Genomic DNA, 27,424 nt, shown 5'->3' on the forward strand with positions numbered 1-27,424 from the left:
CTAAACATGATGTGTAAAATTTCATGTAAAATATCCTGACGACATTCTGAAGAGAAGTTGTTTATACTCTCCAGAGCTGCACTGGAGTCAGAGCAAATGACCACTCGCATTGGCTGTATTTCCTCTACCCACTGAAGTGCTAGAGAGATAGCCATCATCTCTACTGTATATACTGCAATGTGATCACTTGTAACCTTTCCCACTTTGACTTTTAACTCAGGAACATAAAATGCACAACTCGTTAGACCATTTTCTGGATTTTTGGATCCATCAGTAAATATTTGTATAAACTGCCCATATTGTTCATGTAGAACAGTGTTCACATAAGCCTGTACATTGAATTTGTTTTTCATTGAATGTACCCGTTTCAATAGTGATAAATCTACTATAGGTTGAGGTAGCAACCATGGTGGAACAGCTGATAACACACTCGGACTAATATTCCATTCCTTAACTTTGAATTCCTTACATATTTCCGAAACACAAAAACAAAAACTTTCTTTTTTTATTTTGTTACTTTCCCAACTTGTTTGTAAAGTTTGTTTAGTAGGGTGAGTATCTTTATGACCCTGTAGATTTGCCCAGTAATGAACAATTAATTGCTTTCTCCTCAAAGAAATAGGTACTACTCCGACCTCTACCTGAAGTGCCGACACTGGTGTAGATCTTACTGCCCCACAGCATATCCTTAGTGCTTGTGCCTGGACTCTATCTAATTTTTGAAGAGAAGAGTATGCAGCTGACCCATACACTATTAGTCCGTATTCCGAGAGAGAGAAGACTTCCTGGTTTGCCTCCTTTATGGTCGGCCCTGGCTGCTGATAGGCCAGCTGAGGGTGAGGAGATCCAATCAGCCATCAGATTCAGGTGCACAGGCAGATTCCGATCACCTGCTGATTAGCTGTGCAGAAGACAGGGAGAAGAGAGAAACACAGGAGGGAAAGAAAACCACACAAGTACAGCCTGCCTGGCACGTAACACAAACATTAAATAATACTTTAGATTAAGGTCTTCTTTTAAATAAGAAAAAAGCTTTGGGGGTATCTACAGATAAATATTAAGCCTGACAAAGTACTTAACGTCTAATATATTGCTTCCCTGCAATGTTGACTATGTTGAAGCACTTATTTTAACTGATATCATACATATGAATTATACTCTTATGTATGTAGATAGTATAAGAAATGTGCAGAATATGACAGTTTAATGGTGGTGGTACCATGGTGGTACACACATATTGATAGATGTCTTGTAATGCGCTGTTGAGGAACCTGTGACCCAAGTTTTTCATTCATTGCATACACAGTTGTGTATTATGATATGTCAATAAACCTTTGAAAATCTTGAAATCTTGAAAGGGATGTGCAAAATAGCCATTATACAGTCTTTAATTAACTAATAGTAGAGAATAACGAGTAATGAATATACTTTATTACTCTTTTCCATTCATGTCAATTGCAGATAAATGTTTAGTCTTCTCAAGCACCAACTATCAAATATCTCTCCTGATTGTTGGCACTTGACAATCACCTTCCCTGAATTTTACTCAGGTGTAACTAAAGTCTGCTTTAAGGGTTGTTTATATTTCACATCATTAATCAGAATCTGCAAAGTAACTCAAATAAATGTAGTGGAGTAAAAATACCAGGTTAACCTCTGAATTGTAGTGGAGTAGATTTACAAAGTAACAATGAGCTGTCATGTGGGTATATATTAATGCTGCGCATTATGGACACAAGCGATTTTCACCCACTTATTAATTATATGTTTTACATTTGATAACACCAATGTGTTTAATACTGGCAACTTCTAATTGTGGGAAAAACGAAAACGTTCAGTAGAGACGTCCCATAGCATGTGTTGTCCTGGGGGGGCGTTCAATTCCAGTTTTGGATAGTCTGGCGTGGTTTCGTTCCATTTCAAACAGCTGTTTGACACTCGGCGTAACCTTGGCGCACTGCCATTCCAACATCCAATCCCAGAACTTGAAGATTAATCACGGGGACTGTAGTCCTAAACGATAGCTGGGTATTATGGGTAGTGTAGTGTCTTCGGCCATCCTGAACTCGAAATGCGTACATCTGTTTCCGGTTATTTTTATTTTGAAATTCAGTTCCTGACGGACGCCAAAAAAACCAGGGATTATGGAATCAAACAAATAAATAAAAACAAGGATAATTGTGTGTTATTGGTGAGTAAATAAAAGTGTGTTATTTTGAAAAGAATAACAAATTAGAAGGAAACAAAGATTTACATATATACAGATTTCAGTATCCTGAGGCTCTCAGCCCCATTTATTTTCCTCACAGACGGCAATGAAAGTCCAAAATTATACGATTTAAAATAAAAGCAATAATTGTGGCTTGATATTGAGTAAGAACATGCTTTTATGAACCACACAGCTTCCGGTCTTCCATGTCGTGAGACTACCAATAGAAATACATTGCTTTTAAAATCGTGCTGTGCAACACGAAAAAAAGGGGAAAATCGTGTTGGTGAACACGAATCAATAGATTAAAAATCGTGTTGGTGAACACGAAATGCCGTGAGACTGGGTTGGTGTGTGTGTGTGTGTGTGTGTGTGTGTGTGTGTGTGTGTGTGTGTGTGTGTGTGTGTGTGTGTGTGTGTGTGTGTGTGTGTGTGTGTGTGTGTGTGTGTGTGTGTGTGTGTGTGTGTGTGTGTGTGTGTGTGTGTGTGTGTGTGTGTGTGTGTGTGTGTGTGTGTGTGTGTGTGTGTGTGTGTACGGAGCTCAGATGAGAGGGCTCTGATTACAGTTTTATTCCTCTGTCAAACTACATGTTTTCTGCCATATTTTATGAGAGATAAAATGATTTTCTGCCACAGGAGTTTGACAGAGAATAACTGAAAAAGTTCACAGTAAAATAACTACATAGTAGCCTACTTGTGGTAGAAGTCCAACTAGTACTGACTCGGATATGCACAGACACGCTTATGCTAACAAGCTGAGATTCAACAGATTCTAGAAACATAAGTATCATCACTGAGCGATCAGAAATAGCGACAGGGGAAGCAAATACAGACATCACATGACGTAGCTTTAGGTAGCAAAACACGGCGATATGCTCACTTTTTGATGTTATTCTGATCAAAACCGAGAAAAACGCGGCTGAAGGTTAATCCATAGGTTAATCCAATGTGTCTGTCACTTTGAAAAAGTATTGATAATCCATAATTCCATTTTTATGTCAAAAACTGAGTTTTCATTAGCTGCTAATGAAAGCTTCCAGAGTGATTGATAGCTTCCTGTTTTGTCTCCTTGGATACGAGTCCAAACAACTCACAGACTGCACCGGGTGCTGACGTAGGCGCCCTGTGACCATCAGATTTGACGACGCTGATTGGCGGAAATTATGTTTTGGCGGCATAGTTTAAAGATAGCAACAGTCAGCTGCTAGTGGCTGCTGCTGCACTGGTTGAGGGCTCCTTTCTTAGCGCCCAGTAGTGATGTGTCGGTCGCGAACGAGCCGGCTCAAAGAGCCGGCTCTTTTAAGTGAACGACGGGAGCCGGTTCGCGCCCGCGAATGAGCCGGTTCTTCTTTCTTTTTTTTGCGGAGGGATCTAGATCGGCATGAAGGCACATTATGCAATGTGCAATGTGCACATTATCCCGCTTATTACATGGCCACATTCTCAACAAAGTAACGACATGACTCCCAGTATTAATTGAAATGCTTTTATGGATTTAGAAAATGATTTTATTGATTTAAAAAGTAGTTGTATGTATTTATTTAAATTGACATGTATCCGCTAAAGAAAAATAGTCAGGACAACGGCAGGAACTGCTTCGATAGCGTTTTTGAGGAGCTTTTTGATTACAGATTTGAAAACATCGTTGCTTGCTTTAAAAGTAGCACAATTCATTATGTCAAACCTTGGAAAGTATCTAGATATCCCTGCCCTAATGACAAAGTAAATATCAACTGAATATGTGTCGCCGTTTGATGTCTATGTCTGGACCGCTGCGTAAAAACGAGGGTTTCTGCCCAACTTCTCTTCTTACTTCTATAAGAATAAAACACGGAGGAGGGAGATCTCTTTTTCTCCCCCTCTTCTGAGAGCCCAACAGCTGATCTCAGAGCACGCTCCTCTCTCCTGCAGGGGGGCGTGGTCAGCTGCACCTCACAGAATCGGCCTTTTCTTTAAATATAATTTTAAAATGTCGATACAGTAGCCCCTTTTTTAAAATAGTTTTTATAGGTGTTGCTATCTGTTTTTTTGTAGCGTGGTTCTACAATCAAGTCAGTGCATTCATGGGGTGGTATCAGAGAGTTACAAGGGTCTGTAAATGCAATGAAAACATTTGGCCACAGCAAATAATTTATATTAAACATGTAATTTTTACTTTTGAATACTTCAGTACAAAGGATGTATTGAATAATTTGAGTGATGATGTGTACATATAAATCATTAGTCAAAACAGGACTACATTTGATTTATTTATAAAAGGTATACTATGTGGTAAACTGAAGAGCCGTTTGGGAGCCGAAAAGAGCCGGCTCTTCTTGGTGAGCCGAGCCAAATGATCCGGCTCACCAAGAAGAGCCGGAATTCCCATCACTAGCGCCCAGACGACGAGAGAGAGAGAGGGTAATGGTACATGGCAAGGCCAGGCTGGAAACATGTGACTTATCAGTAACTTTCGTAACACCATTTTAAACGATATTTTATTGTAGATTATACATTTTACTGATACCAATTATATAACATTTACCTTGTTCATTAAAAATAAAAATAATAAAAATAAAATGTTTTTTTTAAAATATTTTTTTGATTTTGATTTTTCATGTGGGAAGAGGTGGGGCGGCGCCCCTAGCGCCCCTATGGGCCGGCCGCCACTGCATGTTGTCATCCCAACTGTTACCCTTACTTTGTCTACCTATAGACACTGTGTTCTTTTGGCAGGACGTTGGATTTGGGGGACGTGGCCTTTCTTAAATCCTGGATATATGACCCAAAGGTCCGCTTGGTTCTTGTGGTCCAGCATAGGCAGATCTCCATGCCTCTGGAGGAGGGCTGGCTGTAGCTGTCATCATTCTTCTATAAGGGTTGACTCGTTCCCTTAAATCAGGGATCACCAACTACATTTGTCCAAGGGCCAAAATGTATCCAATAGACACTACCGCGGGCCAGCGATTTTTATATAGCCCAGAATTTTGAAGTTGTTGACCGGGGGGTGCTAGTGGAGCACGCTCAGGTACTGCGGACCGCATAAAGCTTAGCAGGCTCTTCACGCTAACAAAGGATCACTTCAAGGCAGGGTTGGGACTGGAGAGTTACTTTGTAAATGTAATCAGTTACTGAATACATGCTCTGAAAGTAATCAGAATACAGTTTGGAATACTTTTGGAATACTTTCTTTTTCCATAACAGATGGGTATGTTTTGGTGAACAGGAGACACTTGTTTTCCTGTTTTAATGGCTTATCAAGAACTCAAACACAGCATCTTGGTGTCATTCTGGACAACTCCCTCTCATCTGCAGCCCACATAAAAAAACATCACCCGGACTACATTCTTTGTACCTTGGAATATGTTATGAATTGTAAGGTGTCCTTGGGTGCTTTGAAAGGCACCCCTAAATAGAATGAATTATCATTATTATTTATTATCTGAAACAATGTAATAACTTTTAAAACTTTTTCCAGTCACTTGCCCCATGCATTCAGCAGCAGCAGGCTTTGATTTGATCCCGTTATGAAATGTCATCATTTCGACAATAAATAAATGCAAACGTTATCTTGCACATTTTATCCAACCATCTCCGTTTCTAACTTTCAATATATTTTAAAAGAGATCTCTCTCTCTCTCTCTCTCTCTCTCTCTCTCTCTCTCTCTCTCTCTCTCTCTCTCTCTCTCTCTCTCTCTCTCTCTCTCTCTCTCTCTCTCTCTCTCTCTCTCTTCTCTCTCTCTCTCTCTCTCTCTCTCTCTCTCTCTCTCTCTCTCTCATCTGCGTGCGGGGGCGGGGCCTCACAGACACGCTGCATCTCTCTCTCGCTCAGACATGCTGCAGCGCTGTGCAGTGTGCACACAGTTCTGCCGGTAATGAATATTACATTTTGTGAGGAAACTTTTCCACCAAAAATTCCAATAAGTATTCCAAAATGTATTCACCTCAGTTTTACGAAAGTAACTGTAATCAGATTACTCGTTTTTCAAATGTAACGCCAGCTGAATTTAGTTAGCCTACTTGATTTTTGTATTCTGATTACGTAACGGCGTTACATGTATTCCGTTAAAACCAAACCCTGCTTCTAGGCTACTGTCCCGCAGCTCCTGCCTCTCTGTTGGACTCTGTCGCAGCGGGGCTACTGCTTTGCTGCGGAGTGCATAAAGCAGACTCTTCACAACGAAGGATCACTTCTTCTTCAAGGCAGGGAAGGTTTCGCAGTACGCAGTCTACTGTCCCGCAGCTGCTGCCTCTCTGTTGGACTCCGGTAATGCACCTTACTCATGACACGTTGTAAAAAATAAAATGGGTTGGGGGCGAACGCAGTCACCCCCGTCGTGCGGGCCGGATGAGATTGTCTGGCGGGCCGGATGTGGCCCGCGGGCCGCCAGTTGGTGGTCACTGCCTTAAACCATTCACAATCATCTTGCACGGATGCAGCAATGGCGCAGGTGCAAAAAGGTCAAACAGAGAGAGGTAAAGGTGAAAAACTATACAGTACGTGAAATTGAACCACCAAAAGTCTTCATGTGGTAAGTCAACCTAACTTGAGTCTGGGTCTCCTTCAAGTTGGACAAGCTGAGAAAAGAATGGAATCTAAAAGTAAAAGAAAAAAAACACTAAATACAAATTCACAGCACATCACAACACAGCGTGTTACTATGACTATGACAACATACCTTTTTGGCAGCTCCAGGCACCTGTACCTTAACGATAAACGTGCAACACATACACACAAACACACACATCCTCGTTTAAATTAGCGATAACGCAATGGCATGAACAGGCAGCTATTTTGTGCGCTAATCAGGGTTCTCTACAGAACCACTGATTAGAATAATCCATGGGTCCTAAACTTCACATACACAAGTGTGAAGCGAGATGATCATAACTCTGATACACACATTTACATGCACACACCACATACAGATGACATCAAAAGCCCCTTCAGGGACGAGGCTGCTCGTTACATCAGTAGCAGAATAGAATATTAGGAAAGATGTGTGTAAGATGTGTGATCTCTTTTTCAAATTTCAAAAATAAAACTTATTTCCCAAAAATGAATGGTGTGACGACCCCTCCACACCGCGTGGGGTGCCGTCTGGATGTGTGTGTGTGTGTGTGTGTGTGTGTGTTTGATTGCAGGTTCCAGCTGCAGCTGTTGATGAGTTACACCTGTGGACGAGCTGCATGAAGCTTGATGAGCTACACCTGGCCGGAAGCCTTCAAGAGGAGCCCAGCCCGTTACGTCTGTCTCACTCCTCTGGGCACTCACGCCGGGCCAGCTTCGGGGATCTGTTGCTGGTGCTGCTGGATCATTGTGTGGCATTTAAAATAAACGTTTTCTTTATTTACAACCCTCGTCTCGCCTCCCTGCTTTATGTTACAGCCCAGAAGCCGGGTTGTAACAGATGGGGGCTCGTTGCTTTGGACCTGGGAAACGTGCAAACTGGATGTCCGTTGTGGGGACGGATTTTGCGCAGCTGCTGTTGTCACTGAGTGCTGCTGATTGTTTGGGAGTAGCGTTACGGGGGTGAGTGTTTTGCAGTTTTAATGCACAGGGATTGTGTGGCAGCGAGTACGATCACAGTATCAGTATTAGTTACCGTGGTATCTGTCCCTGTTAGGTATAGTACGGTCTCCCTTGGAGGTCGTAGGGGGGGGCTGTTAGTGCGGTGTGAAAGTGGTTAGAGCTATTAGCTCGGGAGCATGCCGAGGCTGCAGGTGGAGTTGCCGGTTTTCTGGTCGCTTCGCCGAGCTTACGGTATTTAGTGCGTAAGTACCCGCCATAACTAGCACCTAAAGACTAGCGGGGAGTTTAGCCAGGTACTGTGAGGCAGTTAGAGGGACAGGCTGAGGTAGCGTGAAGGCTGTGTAGTAGCTTTAACGTGCATACAGTGTGCTATGATGGACAGTGTGGAGGAGTTTGTGAGGGCGTCTACAGAGGAGCTACTGCAGGGTTTCTCACGTGAGCAGCTGGTCAGTGTTGCTGAACATTTTCGTTTAGATGTTGGGGATAAAAGGATGAAGGAAAACATAAGAGGGATTGTTAGAGAAAATCTGTTCGAGCAAGGTGTTTTCAAAGGGGGGAAAGATACTGTAGATCCTGGCAGAGACAGTGTCAACATGTGTCTGGCTGCCGTGATACGGACCTAACTTTTGAGCAGAGAGAGAGACTGTTGGTGTTGCAGCTGGAAATTAAGAGGCTTGAGTTAGAGGAGCGGAGGTTGGGTTTTCCTGTTGGTGGTGCAAGTCAGGCCTCTAATTTCCCTGCTGGAGCTGCTCATTTTGACGTTGCCGGTAATCTGCGGGTTGTGCCTTAATTCAATGAGCGGGATCCAGATACATTTTTCTCCTTATTTGAGCGGGTGGCTGAGAGCAGAGAGTGGTCAGAGGCTAATAGCACCTTATTACTGCAATGTGTGCTAACAGGTAGGGTCCAGGAAGCGTATTCTGCTTTAACGGTGGCGGACAGCAAAGTGTATGTGATGGTTAAAACTGCTGTGTTGAAGGCGTACGAGTTGGTCCCGGAGGCCTATCGGCGGAGGTTTCGGTCATGGCAGATGTCTGGCAGGCAGACACATGTGGAGTTTGCCAGGGATCTGGTTACCTCTTTCGGTAGGTGGTGTAACTCGTTGAAAGTGGATACGTATGTCGCATTATGTGAATTTAAAAATTCTGTGCCCAGCCACATTGCGGTTTATATCAGCGAGCGTAAGGTGAAAACTGCTGCAGAGGCTGCTGCTCTGGCAGATGATTATGTGCTAACGCACAGGGGCGGTCGCGACTTCAGGGTCCAGGATGAAGCTGGTATGTATCTCGCAGAAGGGAGATGGGAAGAGAAAGCTAATCCGCACTGGGGTGAGCGTGAGATGCGAGGTCAGCCACAGGGTGATTCGGAAATCTGTCATTTCTGCAGGGAGAGAGGGCACTGGAAGGGTGACTGTCCCAAAGCTAAGGCTAGCAGGGGGAACCATGTAGGCCAGGTTAACACTGCTGCTTGTGCTGTGTCTGTGGTACCCTTACCTGTCATCTCTCCCTATCAGCAGGTTAGCGGGTTGAAGGAACCGGATTTCTCTGCGTTTCTGTCAAACGGATACGTGTCGTTGATGGGAAGTGATATAAGCGTGCCGGTAAAGATTTTGTGACACTGCACTGTGTTACCGTTTTCGGACAAATCTGGAACTGGGAATTTTGTCCGGATGCAAGGTATGGGAATGAATGTTGTGCCTGTTCCTCTGCATTCTGTTGTGCTTAACTCAGGTCTGGTGCAGAGTGAGGTCGCCATGGGGGTCCGCCCTGTAATGCCGATTGGTGGGGTGGACGTGATCCTGGGTAACGCCCTGGCTGGCAGCCGTGTGTGGGCTGAGGGTCCACCGCCTACCATGCAGTCATCGTCACATACTGTGATTGGTAAGGCAGAGGAGAAGGTCAAGTGCTCTCCTGCAGTGTTTGTGGCTTGTTCTGTGACACGGGCTGTGAGCCGTGCACAGGAGGAATCTGAGCAGGGTGAAGAGGTCAGTGCGAGAGATTCTGTGATTATTCCTGACTTGTTGTCGGTATCCCGCAGTGAGTTGGTGATAGAGCAGAAAGCGGATGTCTCCCTCAGTCCGTTATTTGAGGCGGTTCGCTCCACCGAGGATGGAAATGGTGTCACCAGTGGTTGTCAGCTGCAAGGGGGATTGCTGGTCAGAAAGTGGTGGTCATTGGTGGGCCAGTGTGTCAGATTGTGGTTCCTGTCAGGTTTCGTGAGGACGTCTTCAGAAAAGTGCATGGGCAGTCAAGACATCTGGGTGTCCGTAAAACATGTGGTTACCTGTTGAGGTATTTCTTTTGGCCTGGTTTGAGGAGAGATGTGTCTCGGCATGTTGGGTCATGTCACGCGTGTCAGACGGGTGGGCCAGTCCGGCAGCGACCTGGGCGTTGGTGCCGTGATCCGGTCTTGGGTTTGTTGCCGGCTGGTCAGAGTGGTTTTCTGTCCATGCCGGAATATCGGAGAGGAGCTCCTAACTGTTTTGGTAATTAACTGTGTTCTTAGGGGAACTCCTTTTCTTATCGGGGGGGAGTGTAACGACCCCTCCACACCGCGTGGGGTGCCGTCTGGATGTGTGTGTGTGTTTGATTGCAGGTTCCAGCTGCAGCTGTTGATGAATTACACCTGTGGACGAGCTGCATGAAGCTTGATGAGCTACACCTGGCTGGAAGCCTTCAAGAGGAGCCCAGCCGGTTACGTCTGTCTCACTCCTCTGGGCACTCACGCCGGGCCAGCTTCGGGGATCTGTTGCTGGTGCTGCTGGATCATTGTGTGGCATTTAAAATAAACGTCTTCTTTATTTACAACCCTCGTCTCGCCTCCCTGCTTTTTGTTACAGCCCAGGAGCCGGGTTGTAACAATGGTCAATGGACAATCGTTTAAAGATTTGCTATGCTCTTTTTTTCCCAGAGAAATTTGAAACATTTTAGTCCAGAGATTTGTCGGTATCATTGTGAATTAATTAATTTTTTCATAAATATGATCAATATAACAGGGGCTATTTTGCCCAGAGTGGTACGTTCATGAGTGTGGAACAAAATCAATGCCTAAAAAAGCTTTTCAGATGTCATGGCCAGAGGGTTTCAGACACAGGCTGATAGGTGGCCAGTTATGGCGCATTTCCACTACACGGCCTCGCTCGGTATGGCTAGGCCTCGTTAGGCCTTGTTAGGACTGGCTCACTTTATGGCGCATTTCCATTACAGTTTAGGAACTGGGGCAGTATCTATAGTAACGCAGTGTAGGCGGAGCCGTGACGTCATCTTCAATGCGAACCCTAGAAAAACAACATCAGCCGTTAGCTGTTAGCACTCAGAGCTCACAGCTCCTCATATCTGTTCAGAAACTAGACAAAAGTTAAACAAGTACAAACCACAGACTGCCTGTGTCATGGAGAATACAGTCGCTGCTTTATTTATGTCTGTAGGCCGTTGTTCTGAGTGTGGACGGTCGGAGCATATACTATGTTAGCTTAGCCGATCTCCATTTAGACAACAAGCATTTTAAAAGGTTTTTCAGCTGCCGTCTGTCTGCAGACTTGTCAAAGCATTAATTCATGGTTTTTACTAACCGGTGTCAGCATGTTGTTACTTCGGCATCATTTCGAAACGTGTATTACAATTAAATCATGGTCAAATATGTTCTTGTTGTAGTTGTAGCCCCCTTGCCAGCGATTCTCTCTCTAGTTTAGGATACTCAGCCCGACTCAGCCTGGTTGTTGGCCCGAAAAGAACCTCGATTTTATGTGGCCAGAAAAACTGTGAAATAGTACCCGCTAGCCGGTACTACGCCAAGTGGAAACGCAACCAAAAACGGGCACCACACGGCTCGGCATGCTGTAGTGGAAATGCGCCATTAGTGAAAGCATTGTCCTCTCAAAGCAGATCCCGGTCCAGCGGCGTGGGGAGGTCTGCAGGAGGTCTGCAGGAGCAACCCTCAGGTTGTGTTGACTGGTCTGTGGTGAGAAAGATTAATCTACATGTATACACATTATGAGTTCAGAGATAATGTATGTTGAGGTGTCAGAACCAGAGGGGCGCAAGTGACATTTTGGTCAAAAATGAGTTATCAAATGAAAGCTCTCAATGAGCTCTTTCTACTGACAAAAGGGTGCATGTGAATTCTAAACCAATCCAGAGAATATTCATCAAAAACCAAAAGACATAACACAGAATACACTGAACTACGTATTTGGGGCCAAAAGGACGTAAGTGCACTTACGCCCTTTTGGCCCTGAGAAAGGTATTATGGGTAAAGCCTTTGGATAGCACTTGAGTCAAAATGGCTGACACCACATGTAAGCAAGCTAGGTCAACCATAAGAAGAAAGCTTTTCACTGTTGAAGTTTTAGCAAGCTTATTTCAAGATGCAGAAGAGCTTGATGAAGAGAATGAAATAATCAGGGATTCAAAGTCAATGCTGGGTGACAAAGGAAACTTAGTTTCTACAGATCCATCTTCAACAGAGAATTCAACTCATCAGAGATCAGCCCATGCATTTTCCAGTATCTGTCAACTCTTTCAGGTACTGAGCATGTGGTGCTGTACTCTGACACATGTGGTGGGCAGAACAGGAATGCTGGTTTTAGTGCCATGTGTCTCCATGCAGTCAACACCTTGCCCATCTCCATTCATGGAGTCTGGACACAGCAAGATGGAATGTGACAGTGTCCATGCAGCCATTGAGACCGCCAGAAAAAAAAAGGGCCTGTGTGCAGTACGGAGGGGTACTACTCTCTTGTGAGGATGGCAAGGAGCAACAGGCCATAGAAGGGGATTGAACTTTGGCAGTGACTTTCTGGATTTCAAGTCCTTCTCACAACACACTAGGGCTGCTTGATTATGGCAAAAATCATAATCACGATTATTTTTGGTCAATATTGATATCAAGATATATCCATTTATTGAACTTAAAAAAAAAAGGGATTACCCTGAACTTTAAGTATAACTCAACTGCAAAGTATTCAGCTCAAGTCACATCTTTTTTAACTTCTCCACGGCATTTGTCATATAGGGCAGGCAGTGCAGATCTGGTGAAATGATGCCGAGATGGTATCGCGTAACGCTTGTCCATAGTGTTAGCCAGTTGGTTAAACCCCTGGCTGCTAACCGTGCTAACTGGGCACATGTCTTTAGCTATGTAGAATGTGATGGCATGTGTTATATCTTTGTGTCCTTGCGAGCTGCTTGAGTAGGCCGTTGTACTGTAAAGCGCGTCCTTAATTGATGACTGTGATGTGGCAGATGAAGTCGAGGTGGCACGCTCGTGAACTGTCAATAGGGGGGCGGGGGGGGGGCCTCGCTGCAGCGAAACTGTGGACCTCTGTCGCCTGTCAGCGCAACTGAAATTATGACGTTTAAAAAAAGCGGGCAGAGCCGGCCGTCTGTGATTTTCCAGAACACACAGATGGCCAGTCCGCCCCTGCTGCACTGTACTATTTTTTGTTCCACATCGGACTCCTGAAACCCAAAGTATTTCCAAACAGCAGAATTCGTACCTTTCTTGGTCACGAGTTGCTCTTGTTCTGCCATCCTCGCTCGCGCTGAACCCACACAACTATTGTCACTCACAACCTGGCCGAGGGGGCTTTTAGGGAGGGGCGAAAGCGCACCCAGCTAAATAATCGTTTTATTTCGATTACGCTGTTTTCTTAGTTGTTGCAAGCCAAACTCGTAATCGAGATACAAATACGATTAATTGCACAGCCCTACAACACACGGTCCGAAACAGAACCAAAGACAAAGAGGGACAAACAGTTTGTTGGCAGAAAATGAAATGGCTGTGCTACACAAAAGAGGATCCGAAAAGGATTCAGTTCAAATATGAGCTCTCCGACCAAGCTGCAAGTTGGAAAGCAGGAGACCAGAGGTGCTCATGCAACACAGGTCCACCTGGGATCACTGCTGTGAAAAATAAAGACTTAATCAGACTGTGCACAAATGGGAGTATCCCTCACTCCTATGTGGACTTCTACCAGTCTTTGCAAGTCATTCAGGCAGAGTAGGCTAGTATGTTTCTTCAAATCAATCTGAAACGTACATGATCTGCATGAACTATGCTGTTGTCGTATATAATTATATTGCCATACTGTATTTGACATTCCCAATGTTCTAAAGTCTTTTTTGATTTGCCAAACAGTTATTCGGCCAGGTTTAATGTAATGTATTGTTATTCAGTGAACTAATGTGATATTGATATGTTATATGATCACAATGGATTCTGCAGCCTATTTTCAATTGGTTATTTGGGGAAATGGCTAAGCAATTAACTATTTGGCAAAATGGTTATTAATGTATTTTTTTTTATAATTACATTCAATGAACTAAAATAATATAAGGATATTTTTATATGACCTTGTTATTATAACAATGAATTACTATTACTTTTTAACTCATGAATGTAAAGCCTTTTTCGTATTTTGATCAGATTTGCCCTTTTTCTCAGTTTATATGAGATAAAATCTTAGTTCCAAAAAGGCGCATGTGACTTTTTTCCAAATAAAAAAAAGATAGAAGAATATTTTTTTCAATGAATGTCAAAATATTGTTCATTAAGTATATTGTCATCCACCTCTTTAAGAAGTTTTCATATTAAAGATTTAATAAACAAAGTATCAACAAGTCCTCCAACTCATGCGACCAAATGGGCCGATTGTTCAGGCCCTTATTACGACCAAATATGTAGTTTATTCAAGCGCTGTCACGATTCTCATGTTATGTCACGTTTATAGTTTTGTAGGTTTGGGTGTTTTTGCTGTTTTCCATGTCATGTCTTCCTTTGGGTTATTGTCTGGTCCTTTCCCCTGTGTTTTTCCTCTTGTCATTAGTTTCCCTGGTGTGTCTAATTGTCTGATTATGTTCACCTGGGCCCCTGTGTTTTCTCCTCCCTCCTCACCTGTGTCTTATTGTGTGATTGAGTCTGGTGTGTATTTAAGTTCTGGGTTGTCTGTCTGTCTTGGTCGGTTCGTCTTGTTCCCTGACTAGTTCTGCGTTGAGTGTTCTGTTTGTCATTGTATATATATATATATATATATATATATATATATATCATAGCCTTGAAATAAAGGAAGTTTCAGTTTAAATCTGCATTTGGGTCCTGCTTGTTTCACAAACCGTGACAGTACGAACCGACCAAGAAATGGGCCCAGCAGATCCGTTCGAGTCGGAATTATTAAATGTTTCCTTTTTTTTGGCTAACTGCTCGGATCGATGGAAGAGAGCACCCGGAGTTCAGCAGCGGGAGGCTGTATTGTCGGAGGCGCGCCAGACGGCTAGAGAGAAACCAGGTATGGTGAAGTTCTTACCTGGCTGGATTTCAAAGATCCTCCCTGTGTGTGATTCCCGGCCTGCTAGCCCCAGGCATGCTAGCTCCCGGCCTCCCAATTCCCAACCTGGCACCATACGCCTCGGTGGGTTCCGTCTGCAGTCAACCCATGCTTCTGCCCCAGTTCCTGCTCCTGTCCAGGAGTCATATTCTGGAACTCGTCTGGCTTATGGAGGTCCACGGAGTATTCAGGCGGCTGCTAAGAGGAGGACTCGCAAGGCCAAGCTAGCAGCTCAAGCCCCAAGAGCCATGGTTCCGGCCCCAGAAACGTACCTTACAGCCATGTTTCCGGCTCCAGAACGGGACCTTACAGCCATGTTTCCGGCTCCAGAACCGGACCTTACAGCCATGTTTCCGGCCCCAGAACCGGACTTTACAGCCATGTTTCCGGCTCTAGAACCGGACCTTACAGCCATGGTCCCGGCTTCAGTGCTGGCTTCAGTAACCATGGTCCCGACTCCGGCTCCTCGTCACCTGCTGACTCATCGGCCGACGCCAGCTCCTCGAGTCCTGTCGGCGTACCGGCCGACTCCAGCATCTCGTCTCCGGTTGGCTGTCCGTCCGACGCCAGCTCCCCGTGTCCTGATGGCTGTCCGTCCGACGCCAGCTCCCCGTGTCCTGTCAGCATACCGGCCGACTCCAGCACCTCGTCTCCGGTTGGCTGTCCGTCCGACGCCAGCTCCCCGTGTCCTGATGGCTGTCCGTCCGACGCCAACTCCATGTCTTGTCACGTTGGAGGTCCCGCAGACTACTCTTCTGCCGGGGGTCCTGCCAACACCATGTCCTGTGCTGTTGGAGGTCCCGCAGACTACTCTTCTGCCGGGGGTCCTGCCAACTCCATGTCTTGTCACGTTGGAGGTCCCGCAGACTGCTCTTCTGCCGAGGGTCCTTCCAACCCCATGTCCTGTGCCGTTGGAGGTCCCGCAGACTACTCTTCTGCCGGGGGTCCTGCCAACTCCATGTCTTGTCAAGTTGGAGGTCCCGCAGACTGCTCTTCTGCCGAGGGTCCTGCCAACCCCATGTCCTGTGCCGTTGGAGGTCCCGCAGACTACTCTTCTGCCGGGGGCCCTGCCAACCCCATGTCCTGAGCCGTTGGAGGTCCCGCAGACTGCTCTTCTGCCGGGGGTCCTGCCAACCCCATGTCCTGAGCCGTTGGAGGTCCCACAGACTGCTCTTCTGCCGGGGGTCCTGCCAACCCCATGTCCTGTGCCGTTGGAGGTCCCGCAGACTACTCTTCTGCCGGGGGTCCTGCCAACTCCATCTCTGGTCCTGTTGGAGGTCCCGCAGACTACTCTTCTGCTGGGGGTCCTGCCAACCCCATGTCCTGAGCCGTTGGAGGTCCCGCAGACTGCTCTTCTGCCGGGGGTCCTGCCAACCCCATGTCCTGTGCCGTTGGAGGTCCCGCCGACTGCTCTCCTGCCGGGGGTCCTGCCGGTCCTGTGTCCTCTTCCATGGGGGATCTTGCCGACACCGGCTCCTGACCGGCCTCCGGAGCTGTCTGGTCTTCACCCCTCCTCGGACTCTGCCTTGCCCCCGGGCCGTCCGCCCGAGATTCCCTCCATGGACTGTGCCTTGCCCCCGGGCCGTCTGCCCGAATTCCCCTTTTTGAACTCTGCCTTGCCCCCGGGCCGTCCGCCCGAATTCCCCTTTTTGAACTCTCCCTTGCCCCCGGGCCGTCCGCCCGAATTCCTCTTTTTTGAACTCTGCCTTGCCCCCAGGCCGTCCGCCCGAGACCCGTCCTCCAGACCCCCTCCACCCACCCTGCTGGATTTTTGTTTTTTTGGGACATCTGGAATCCGTCCCTTGAGGGGGGGGGGGTTATGTCACGATTCTCATTTTATGTCACGTTTATAGTTTTGTAGGTTTGGGTGTTTTTGCTATTTTCCATGTCATGTTTTCCTTTGGGTTATTGTTTGGTCCTTTCCCCTGTGTTTTTCCTCTTGTCATTAGTTTCCCTGGTGTGTCAAATTGTCTGATTATGTTCACCTGGGCCCCTGTGTTTTCTCCTCCCTCCTCACCTGTGTCTTATTGTGTGATTGAGTCTGGTGTGTATTTAAGTTCTGGGTTGTCTGTCTGTCTTGGTCGGTTCGTCTTGTTCCCTGACTAGTTCTGAGTGTTCTGTTTTTCATTGTGTATATATATATATATATATCATAGCCTTGAAATAAAGCAAGTTTCAGTTTAAATTTGCATTTGGGTCCTGCTTGTTTCACAAACCGTGACAAGCGCTTAATACGTCCTATAACAACCCTACCTCCTAAAAATTACGTTCCCACAGAACTAAACTGCATTCTCAATTACGTTTAGCAAGAAACTTATTTTCTCCCACGTTACGTTTGTTATGAACGTATCTCAAATACGTTTATTTTCTACATATCTAGAAACATATTTTCTCCCACGTTACGTTTGTAATGAACGTATCTTAAATACGTTTATTTTCTACATATCTTTGCCATTTATTGTCTTGCTTATAATAATGATAATAGTCATTTATAAATATCATTTTAGAGGACACATTTGAAATCAGTAGGCGAGGCTGTAATTTCTCCAGCTGTTACTCTCATGAGCGAGGCAGAAAATAATAGTTTTAACATGCCAAAAAAGCTGCTGTCGTTTATTGCACCTCAAACATTAAAACAAATCCAGAGTTACGTGTTTCTGTACTTCCTCTAAGAACAAAGGACAGTAACAGAAGATCTCTGTGGCTTCAGGCTTGATCGCCGTTCAAATGACAGTGTTGGTTTCCCCAAAAGTGGGCGGGACTGTAAAGTGACGTAGATTTTACTCTCATCTATTATTCAAAACCATTCTATTTATTCTAATGTAAATTACATGCCAGTGTTTTTTATTATTTATTTGTTTTTATTTTAAATCGTTTAATGTCGGACTTTTTTTCCTTTTTTTCCTTTTTTTGCTCTAATGGGGCTTAGAGCCTCAAAATACTGAAATCTTAATTTTTTTAAATCTTTTTTTCCTTCTAAATTGTTATTCTTTTCTAAATAACACACTGTTATTTACTCAACAATAACACACAATTATCCTTGTTTTTATTTATTTGATTAATCCTATAATCTTGGGCTTTTTAGCCGTAAAGAAAGTCACCGGAAACAGACGTAGGCCAATAAGGAACATTTTGAGCGATACACACCACAAACCCACTGAACAGATTACCCAAGATCCTCAGCTTGAAGTTCGTTGATTGGATGTTTTAGACGCAATGCATGTTGGGATATGATGTTAATGCGATATGATATCCCAAAACATTTAAAAAAAATAAAATACTTTATTCCGAGTGTTCTTGCTTTTCTCTTTGGAAGTCATCACATAACGGCATTGTAATACACGGTTCGGCTGCATTAAATATTACACATCTGCCGTAGTTCTTTATTTATAGAGCCCTGATGAGAAGACTTCTGGACAAACTGGAAGAACTGCCACCAAAAACTGAATATGTGACGTGGATCATAAATATATCAACAATTAAACAACATCTTCAATTTCTTTTCACAAAATACGTCTCCTTGCAGTGTCAATAGTAATTCGGCTGACTTTTATATTTGATCCAATTGGTAGATAGGTTATATTTACACCATAACGGTGCACAGCTGATAAAAAAGATATTACTGATTTTCTTTGAATATAAAAATGTCAATACTGAGTTGAGAGAATAGTCAGGGGATTTGGGTGATGGGAGACACATCTATGGAATCACAATTTCAATAGCTTACCATTAAATGACGTATATACCTTTCTGTCTGTGATGTTTTACAAATCAGATATTAATGTGTAGAAGTAAAACATGAGAAACAGTATAGCAATATCCTGTAAAATTATGTAAAAACATGAATAAAACTAGTAAACTACACATCTTCAGATGTTATACATACAGAAGTGTCCTGTTAGGATTATGTTTTAAACAGGACCCAGGCGCAGGCAATGACTGAAGATGTTTAAATGGTTTATTGTTTCGGAGACTCAGGCAGGTGTGGTGATTATGGAGGTCCGGAGTGGAGGTAGGCAGTGAGAGGCTGGACTGATTACAAGGCAGGCAGGTAGGATGCAGGAAGAAGCAGGCAGGTTGGCTGGAAGCTCTGGTGGATGATGGCCGAGGGATTGCACTGGAAACACAAGATAAACTAGTTACAAAGAGTACGGAATTACACGCAGACAGGATAACTGAATGGGCAGCCAGGAGGATGTAATACCACTGGTGTAGAAAACAATCTGGCGGTGAGTTGCTGGGAGACTGGAGTAGATAAGCTGTGTCCTGATTAGATGATGAGGGACAGCTGAGTCGGACGGCCAGGTGAGAGCAATCAGGCTGCTGCCTGCAAGGGACACCACACCCTCTCCACACACACACACACACACACACACAGGGGAACAAACAGGGACACAGTTTGGACTGTGACAGTACCCCCCCCCTCAACGGGAGCCTCCAGGTGAACCACCAGGCTTATCTGGGTGGTCCCTGCGAAAGTCCCGAATGAGAGAGGGACATAGAATGAGCTTGCGGGACACCCTGCTCCTCTCCTCAGGACCATAACCCTCCCAATCAACCAGATACTGGGACCCACGGCCCCGGCGGCGAATGTCCAACAGCCATCGGACCGTGTAGGCCGGGTGGTCATCAATGACAAGGGTGGGTGGAGGGGAGATGGCTGGAGGGCACAAAGGGCTGGACAACACTGGTTTCAACTGGGACACATGAAAGGTTGGGTGAATTCTCATGGAGGGAGGCAGCTTGAGTCTAACAGCAGATGGATTGATTATGCGCTCGATCACATAGGGGCCAATGAAGCATGGTTTCAACTTCTTAGACTCAGCTTGTAAAGAAATATTCTTTGAAGAAAGCCAAACTTTCTGACCTGGTTGGAACTGGGGAGCTGCGGTCCGGTAGCGGTTTGCAATATGCCGATTGCGTTCATCGGAGCGGAGAAGGCGGAGCGGGCATCCTTCCAAATCCTACGCCAACGACGGAGATGGGCTTGGACAGAGGGAACTGCGATCTCATCCTCTTGGGCTGGGAACAAAGGGGGTTGATATCCATGAGAACATTCAAATGGGGACATACCGTTAGCAGCACTAGACAGTGAGTTATGAGCGTATTCAATCCAGGGCAGATGTAAGCTCCATGAGGTGGGATTCCGGGAGGTGACACAGTGAAGTGCAGCTCCAAGGTCCTGATTGGCTCTTTCGGCCTGCCCGTTAGTCTGAGGATGATAGCCTGAGGAGAGACTGACAGATGCTCCCAGTGCTCGACAGAATGCTTTCCATACCTGAGATATGAACTGTGGCCCTCTGTCGGAAACAATGTCTGTTGGAATGCCATGGAGCCGGACCACATGATTGACCAGGAGGTCAGCAGTTCCAGAGGCTGTGGGGAGTTTAGGAAGAGGCACAAAATGAACCGCTTTGGAAAAGCGATCGACAATAGTGAGAATGGTTGATTTACCCTGTGAAACCGGGAGGCCGGTAACAAAATCTAGGCCGATGTGACTCCAGGGATGACTAGGGACTGGGAGAGGCTGGAGTAGACCGATAGGAGCCTGGTGTGAAGACTTGCTACGGGCGCAAATAGTGCAGGCCAGCACAAAGGCTCGAGAGTCCGCTTCCATAGAAGGCCACCAGAAGTGTCGTCTCAGGAGAGATAGGGTCCGACTCACACCCGGGTGGCAGGCAAAGCGGGAAGCATGGGTCCATAGGAGAACCTGTGAGCGGACAGAGTCAGGTACAAACAAACGGTTATCTGGACCATTTCCTGGATCTGGATGGTCTCTCTGTGCCTTCCTCACTGAGTTCTCAATCTCCCATGTTACAGCGCCCACCACTCTGGTAGCGGGGATTATGGTGTCAGGAGCTATGGGATCCTGATCCACTGCAAACTGCCGGAATGCGCCAGGTTTAAGGTTCCTAGAACCAGGTCGGTAGGTAAAGGGTGAAGTTGAACCTCCAAAAAACAATGCCCAGCGTGCCTGACGGGAGTTTAGTCGTTTGGCAGTTTGTATGTAGACCAGGTTCCTGTGGTCTGTCCACACAATGAATGGATGTTCAGAGCCTTCCAGCAAGTGCCTCCATTCTTCCAGCGCAAGCTTAACAGCAAGCAGCTCCCTGTTGCCAACATCATAGTTGCGCTCAGGGGTTGTCAGTCGTCGGGGAAAAAAAGCACAAGGGTGAAGCTTTAGGTCGGAGACTGAGCGTTGTGATAGAACCGCCCCCACACCGGTGTTGGATGCATCAACCTCAACAATAAACTGAAGAGATGAGTCAGGGTTCATAAGAATAGGAGCCGAGGTGAAACGTCTCTTCAGCTCAGAGAAGGCAGCCTCAGCCTGAGTAGTCCACGAGAAGGGGATTGCTGGGGAGGTGAGTATGTTGAGAGGACCGGCAACACGACTGTAGTCTCTGATGAACCGGCGATAGAAATTTGCAAAGCCCAAGAAACGTTGTAGCTGCTTCCTGGTGGAAGGCTTGGGCCATTGTGCCACTGCTTGTACCTTCTCTGGGTCTGTTCTCAGCTGACCTTGCTCAATGATGTAGCCCAGGAAATCCACTGAATCCACGTGAAATTTGCATTTCTCTACTTTGACAAACAGCTTGTTCTCGAGGAGCCTTTGTAGAACCTGCTGCACATGTTGGGTGTGTTCCTCCATGGTCTGTGAGAATATCAAGATATCATCAAGATACACAAATACTGAACGGTTCAGGAAGTCACGGAGGACATCGTTCACAAGAGCCTGGAAGACAGCTGGGGCATTGGTGAGTCCAAAGGGCATCACTAGATACTCGAAATGGCCTAGTGGGGTGTTGAACGCCGTCTTCCACTCGTCTCCTTGACGTATGCGGACCAGGTGGTAAGCATTCCTGAGGTCGAGTTTCGAGAAAATGGTGGCCTTCTGTAGGGGTTCGAAGGCTGAATTGATGAGGGGCAGTGGATACTTGTTCTTGATGGTGATGTTGTTAAGGCCCCGGTAGTCAATGCAGGGGCGTAGGGAGCGGTCCTTCTTGGATACAAAGAAGAAGCCTGCTCCGACGGGAGAAGAAGAGGGTCTTATGATGCCAGCAGCCAGTGAGCCTTTGATGTATGTCTCCATGGCCTCACGCTCAGTTCGGGACAAGTTAAACAGGCGACTGGATGGGAGAGATGCCCCAGGAAGAAGATCTATTGTACAGTCGTAAGGGCGATGAGGGGGCAGAAAAAGAGCTCGCTGCTTGCTGAAAACCTCTCCCAGGCGATGATAAACCGGAGGGACAGCGGACAAGTTGAGTGGCTCCTGCTGAACTGGAGGAATACCGACCTCTGCTGGGGGAATTGCAGACCGCAGGCATGAAGAGTGACAAAAGAAACTCCAACTCCTTACTTGATTCTCCGACCAGTCCATGTGGGGGTTGTGCAGTCTTAACCATGGCTGGCCCAGAACTAGGGGTGTGTGAGGGGAGGACATGACGTGGAACTGAATCATTTCATGGTGATTACCGAACAGGACGAGATGTAGGGGTTCGGTGACATGGGTAACGCGTGCCAGGAGCTTCCCATTCAGACCTCGAGCATTGAGAGGAGCTGTCAAAGGTTGAGTTGAGATGCCGGCTGAGGCAACCAGTTGGGCATCCAAAAAACTCTCATCAGCCCCAGAGTCCACTACGGCAGGCAGAGAGAGAGACTGTTGATTTAACAGCAGTGTGGCTTCAAGAGGCTTGCGGGTCTGGGGGGTTGAGGAAGAAACAGCCTTGCTCACCAATATCCCCACCTTTACTGGCGAGCACCCTCTTTTGGGCGCTGGGGGCATGTATCCACGAGATGACCGGAGTGAGCACAGTAGACACAAAGTCCTTCTCTTATTCTCCGGAGACGTTCTTGGGGAGTGAGTCGGGCTCTGCCTAGCTGCATCGGTTCCTCTGAAGACAGGAGAGGAGAAAAGATTTCAGATGGAGCACTAGGACTTGGGAAGTCTCCAACCTGAATCTTGCGAGAGGAGACGAGACAGGGCGAGAGGGGAGTGACCCAGGAGATCAACTGGCTCTTTCCCTACGGCGCTCCCTAAGGCGGTTATCCAGTCTTATGGCTAGGGAGACCAACTCATCCAAGTTAGCTGATTCGTCCCTGACTGCTATCTCATCTTTAACAGAATCAGTTAGCCCGGTTTGAAAAACCCCTTGAAGCGCTGTGTCATTCCACCCCGCCTCTGCAGCTAAGGTCCTAAATTGCACTGAGTATTCGGCTACACTACGGGAGCCCTGTCGCAGTGAGAGGAGGCGTTTAGTAGCGTCCCTACCGCTGACGGGGTGCTGGAAAACTTTCTACATTTCTTCTGTAAACTCTGGATAAGAATAACAAAGGTTGGACTGACTCTCCCATACAGCTGATGCCCAGGCTAGGGCGCTACCTGTAAGTAAACCTATCATATAACAAATCTTAGCTCTGTCATTAGCAGAAGTAGATGGCTGCTGCTCAAACACAAGAGAACACTGCATTAAGAAAGATTTACATGTCCCTAAGGCACCTGCGTACCGCTCTGGAGTGGGAATGTTTGGCTCACGTGAAGGGAGAGCGGGCTGGGCTGGAACCTGTGCTAAGGGAGCTGGATCCTCCGGAGCAGGCGGAGCAAGATGAGTTGAAACCAGGTTGAGGTGATGTCCCATCTGTGCTACATTGGCGGCTAGTGATGCGAGGTTATCCATAACCTCTCTGAGCATCTGGTCATGCCGGCCCACGAGGACGCCTTGGTTGGAGAGAGCCTCACGAATTGGGTCCGGGCCTGCTGGGTCCATGGTGGCCAGATTGTTCTGTTAGGATTATGTTTTAAACAGGACCCAGGCGCAGGCAATGACTGAAGATGCTTAAATGGTTTATTGTTTCGGAGACTCAGGCAGGTTTGGTGATTATGGAGGTCCGGAGTGGAGGTAGGCAGTGAGAGGCTGGACTGATTACAAGGCAGGCAGGTAGGATGCAGGAAGAAGCAGGCAGGTTGGCTGGAAGCTCTGGTGGATGATGGCCGAGGGATTGCACTGGAAACACAAGATAAACTAGTTACAAAGAGTACGGAATTACACGCAGACAGGATAACTGAATGGGCAGCCAGGAGGATGTAATACCACTGGTGTAGAAAACAATCTGGCGGTGAGTTGCTGGGAGACTGGAGTAGATAAGCTGTGTCCCGATTAGATGATGAGGGACAGCTGAGTCGGACGGGCAGGTGAGAGCAATCAGGCTGCTGCCTGCAAGGGACACCACACCCTCTCCACACACACACACAGGGGAACAAACAGGGACACAGTTTGGACTGTGACATGTCCTACACTAATAATACAAAGTTATTATTAGTATGCTGTGTGTACCTTGTGTGCACCGCCTAGTGGTTAAAGCACGTTATTGAATTATTTGTGTTGAATAATGTTATTTTTGTTGAATAATGTTATTTTTGTTGAATAATTTAATTTGATGAAAAAAATATTAAGAGTACATACTTTCATAGGGGGAAAGTAGAAGGTCAATGATAGAAATATCGAATATAAAAAATCAAGAAGATACTGTAAGTGATCTCTACAATAAAACAGTTTAGTGCACGATGTACAAAGATATTAATATGAGGATGTGCAAAACAGAAAAACTAATTAACCTGTATTAAGACATTAAAGGATACTTTAGGTTAAGGTCTTCTTTCAAATAAGAAAAAAGCTTTGGGGGTATCTATCTACAGATAAATATTAAGCCTGACAAAGTACTTAACGTCTAATATATTGCTTTCCTGCAATGTTAACTATGTTGAAGCACTTCAACTGATATTATACACACTAATTATACTCTTATGTAGGTAGTATAAGAAATGTGCAGAATTTGACAGTTTAACGGTGGATGTATACACACTAGGGCTGTCAGTCGATTAAAATATTTAACCGCGATTAATCGCATCATTGTCCATAGTTAATCACGATTAATCGCAAATGAATCGAACATTTTGTATCTGTTCTATTTTTCTAGTTTTTAATACTCTTATCAACATATGAGTGGACAAATATGCTTTATGCAAATGTTTATCATTTGAACAATGACAAATATTCTCATGAATATTAAACACAACAACCTCTGAACATTACAAATATTCACCACAATTCAACCTGGAACCTCTCTCATTCAATAATACAATACAAAGTGTGTGTGTGTGTGTGTGTGTGTGTGTGTGTGTGTGTGTGTGTGTGTGTGTGTGTGTGTGTGTGTGTGTGTGTGTGTGTGTGTGTGTGTGTGTGTGTGTGTGTGTGTGTGTGTGTGTGTGTGTGTGTGTGTGTGTGTGTGTGTGTGTGTGTGTGTGATGGATCGTTGGAGCTATGTGCAACTCAAGGCATATGCTCGAACGGGACCTGCCTGGACGCTGCAATCATGTTGCGTGCACTATCCGTGCTGAGTGTGCTGACTTTTCGTACAATGTCCCACTGTCTGGCAACCTGCATAAAGTCAAATGCTCGGCGCAGTTGTCGGCGAAATGTCGCTCTTCTGTTTTAATTGAAACAGCTACTTATATCCGTTAGCGCAGCTAGCTAGCACCAGATGCTAACAACAACAATACACGTAAGGTCTTTCTCTCGCTCGCTCGCGCCACACATACACACACCCTCCCGGTCTTCCCGATGGCCATTCGGTGCCTGCCGGTGAGCGTGGAAGTGTGGTCTGCCGCAAGCGGACGGCAGGAGCGGGGCTGTCAGCATCAGCTTGTAGATGGTATTTTAAACTTGATAAGCTGTGAAACTACGGGGCGGCCGAGGACAAGAAATACACATGCGTTAATCGCGTGAAAATAATTAGTGGCGTTAACGCGTTATTAACGCGTTAACTTGACAGTCCTAATACGCACATATTGATAGATGTCTTGTAATGCACTGTTGAATAACTACACTGTAGTTGTGTGTATGATATGTCAATAAACCTTAGGAAACCTTGAAAGGGATGTACAAAATAGCAATTATATACAGTTTTTAATGAACTATTAGTAGAGAATAACGAGTAATGAATATACTTTATAGAGATCTGCAGATAAATGTTTAGTCTTCTCAAGCACCAACTATCAAATATCTTTCCTGATTGTGGGCACTTGACAATCACCTACCCCCTGAATGTTACTCAGGTGTAACTCAAGTCTGCTTTAAGGGTTGTTTATATTTCAAATCATTAATCAGAATCTGCAAAGTAACTCAAATAAATGTAGTGGAGTAAAAATACCAGGTTAACCTCTGAATTGTAGTGGAGTAGAATTACAAAGTAACAATGAGCTTTCATGTGGGTATATATTATTGCTGCCCATTATGGATACAAGCGATTTTCACCCATTTAGTACTTACATGTTTTAAATTTGTACACACCAATGTGTTTCTTATCGCCTAAACCTCCAGGGCTGTACACAGTTTAATACTGTCAACTTCTAATTTTGGGAAAAACAAAAACGTCTTTCCAAGGAGAGACGTGAGTAGTTATATTCATCCCGCTTTCGTCTCATTGGTATGCATACAAAAGTGACAGGTCACACCTCCCCCCATTATGCAAATGAGCTAAGTCCCGTCTCCCCTTTGATCGAGGTGTGATATCCCAAGTAGGTGTGAGATCCGTCGATAGGAGGGGGGTGATGAGTATTCACAGGTGTGAAAAGCCCCCACTGTTGCGCCTTATGGTATATAATAAAAATAAATTATAAAAAATTAAAATGCTGTTTCAATCATATTAGTATGCATACAAACTAACAGGTGGGCCCGCCCCCAAGTGTGTGTGTGTCTTTGTGTGTGTGTGTGTGTGTGTGTGTGTGTGTGTGTGTGTGTGTGTGTGTGTGTGTGTGTGTGTGTGTGTGTGTGTGTGTGTGTGTGGTGTGAGCCTGGTCCTGCCCCCTCCTCCCCCCTTCCTGCCATCTTATCACTAGAAAGAGGGGGGAGGGATTTTAAAAACACTTACCTTACACTTGTATTTGTTCTCTCTAAAACACAGTGTCTGTAAAGGTAGGAGAGACTGTCTTCCCCCTTCCTGCCATCTCTCTCTGTTTCTGCTGATGTGTAAAATATACAAAATAACGTTTTATATACTTACTCTCTTGTTAAAAGGTGATGAAGTTTGCAGCGTAAGCCAGCCATCAGTGTTCTAGTTTTAAGGTTTTGCATACCTCAAAGTGTGTCTAAAAGTATCTTGGCAAGAGAAAAAAGCCAAAATCCGCCTAGGCCATTAAAAAGAAACCAAATTCCACATTTTACAAATGAACAGACACAAATGCAGAGTTGACTACTTGGCAGTTGATTAAAGCAGATGTGTCCTTTTTCATCTCTCAAAGGTTTGGGTCCTGTTCAACACTGGGTACAGAAATATATTCAATATACAGTCATTTGTACGTAAAGATGTTTTAAGTTGT

The 27,424-nt window shown here is 45.5% G+C and overlaps 1 protein-coding gene and 1 long non-coding RNA gene across 3 annotated transcripts in view; one reads left to right on the forward strand and one right to left on the reverse strand.

Moving 5' to 3' along the window:
- Positions 1-27,424, reverse strand: part of LOC307045909 (uncharacterized protein) — a 600,354-nt gene that overhangs the window by 142,951 nt on the left and 429,979 nt on the right. The window lies entirely within an intron of this gene.
- Positions 5,927-10,528, forward strand: LOC307013281. The gene is made up of 2 exons (XR_013800920.1): positions 5,927-6,720; positions 7,334-10,528. It is a non-coding gene; the product is annotated as an uncharacterized lncRNA (long non-coding RNA).

Source organism: Notothenia rossii, assembly GCF_949606895.1.
Source record: "Notothenia rossii genome assembly, chromosome: 7".
Lineage (NCBI taxonomy): Eukaryota > Metazoa > Chordata > Actinopteri > Perciformes > Nototheniidae > Notothenia > Notothenia rossii.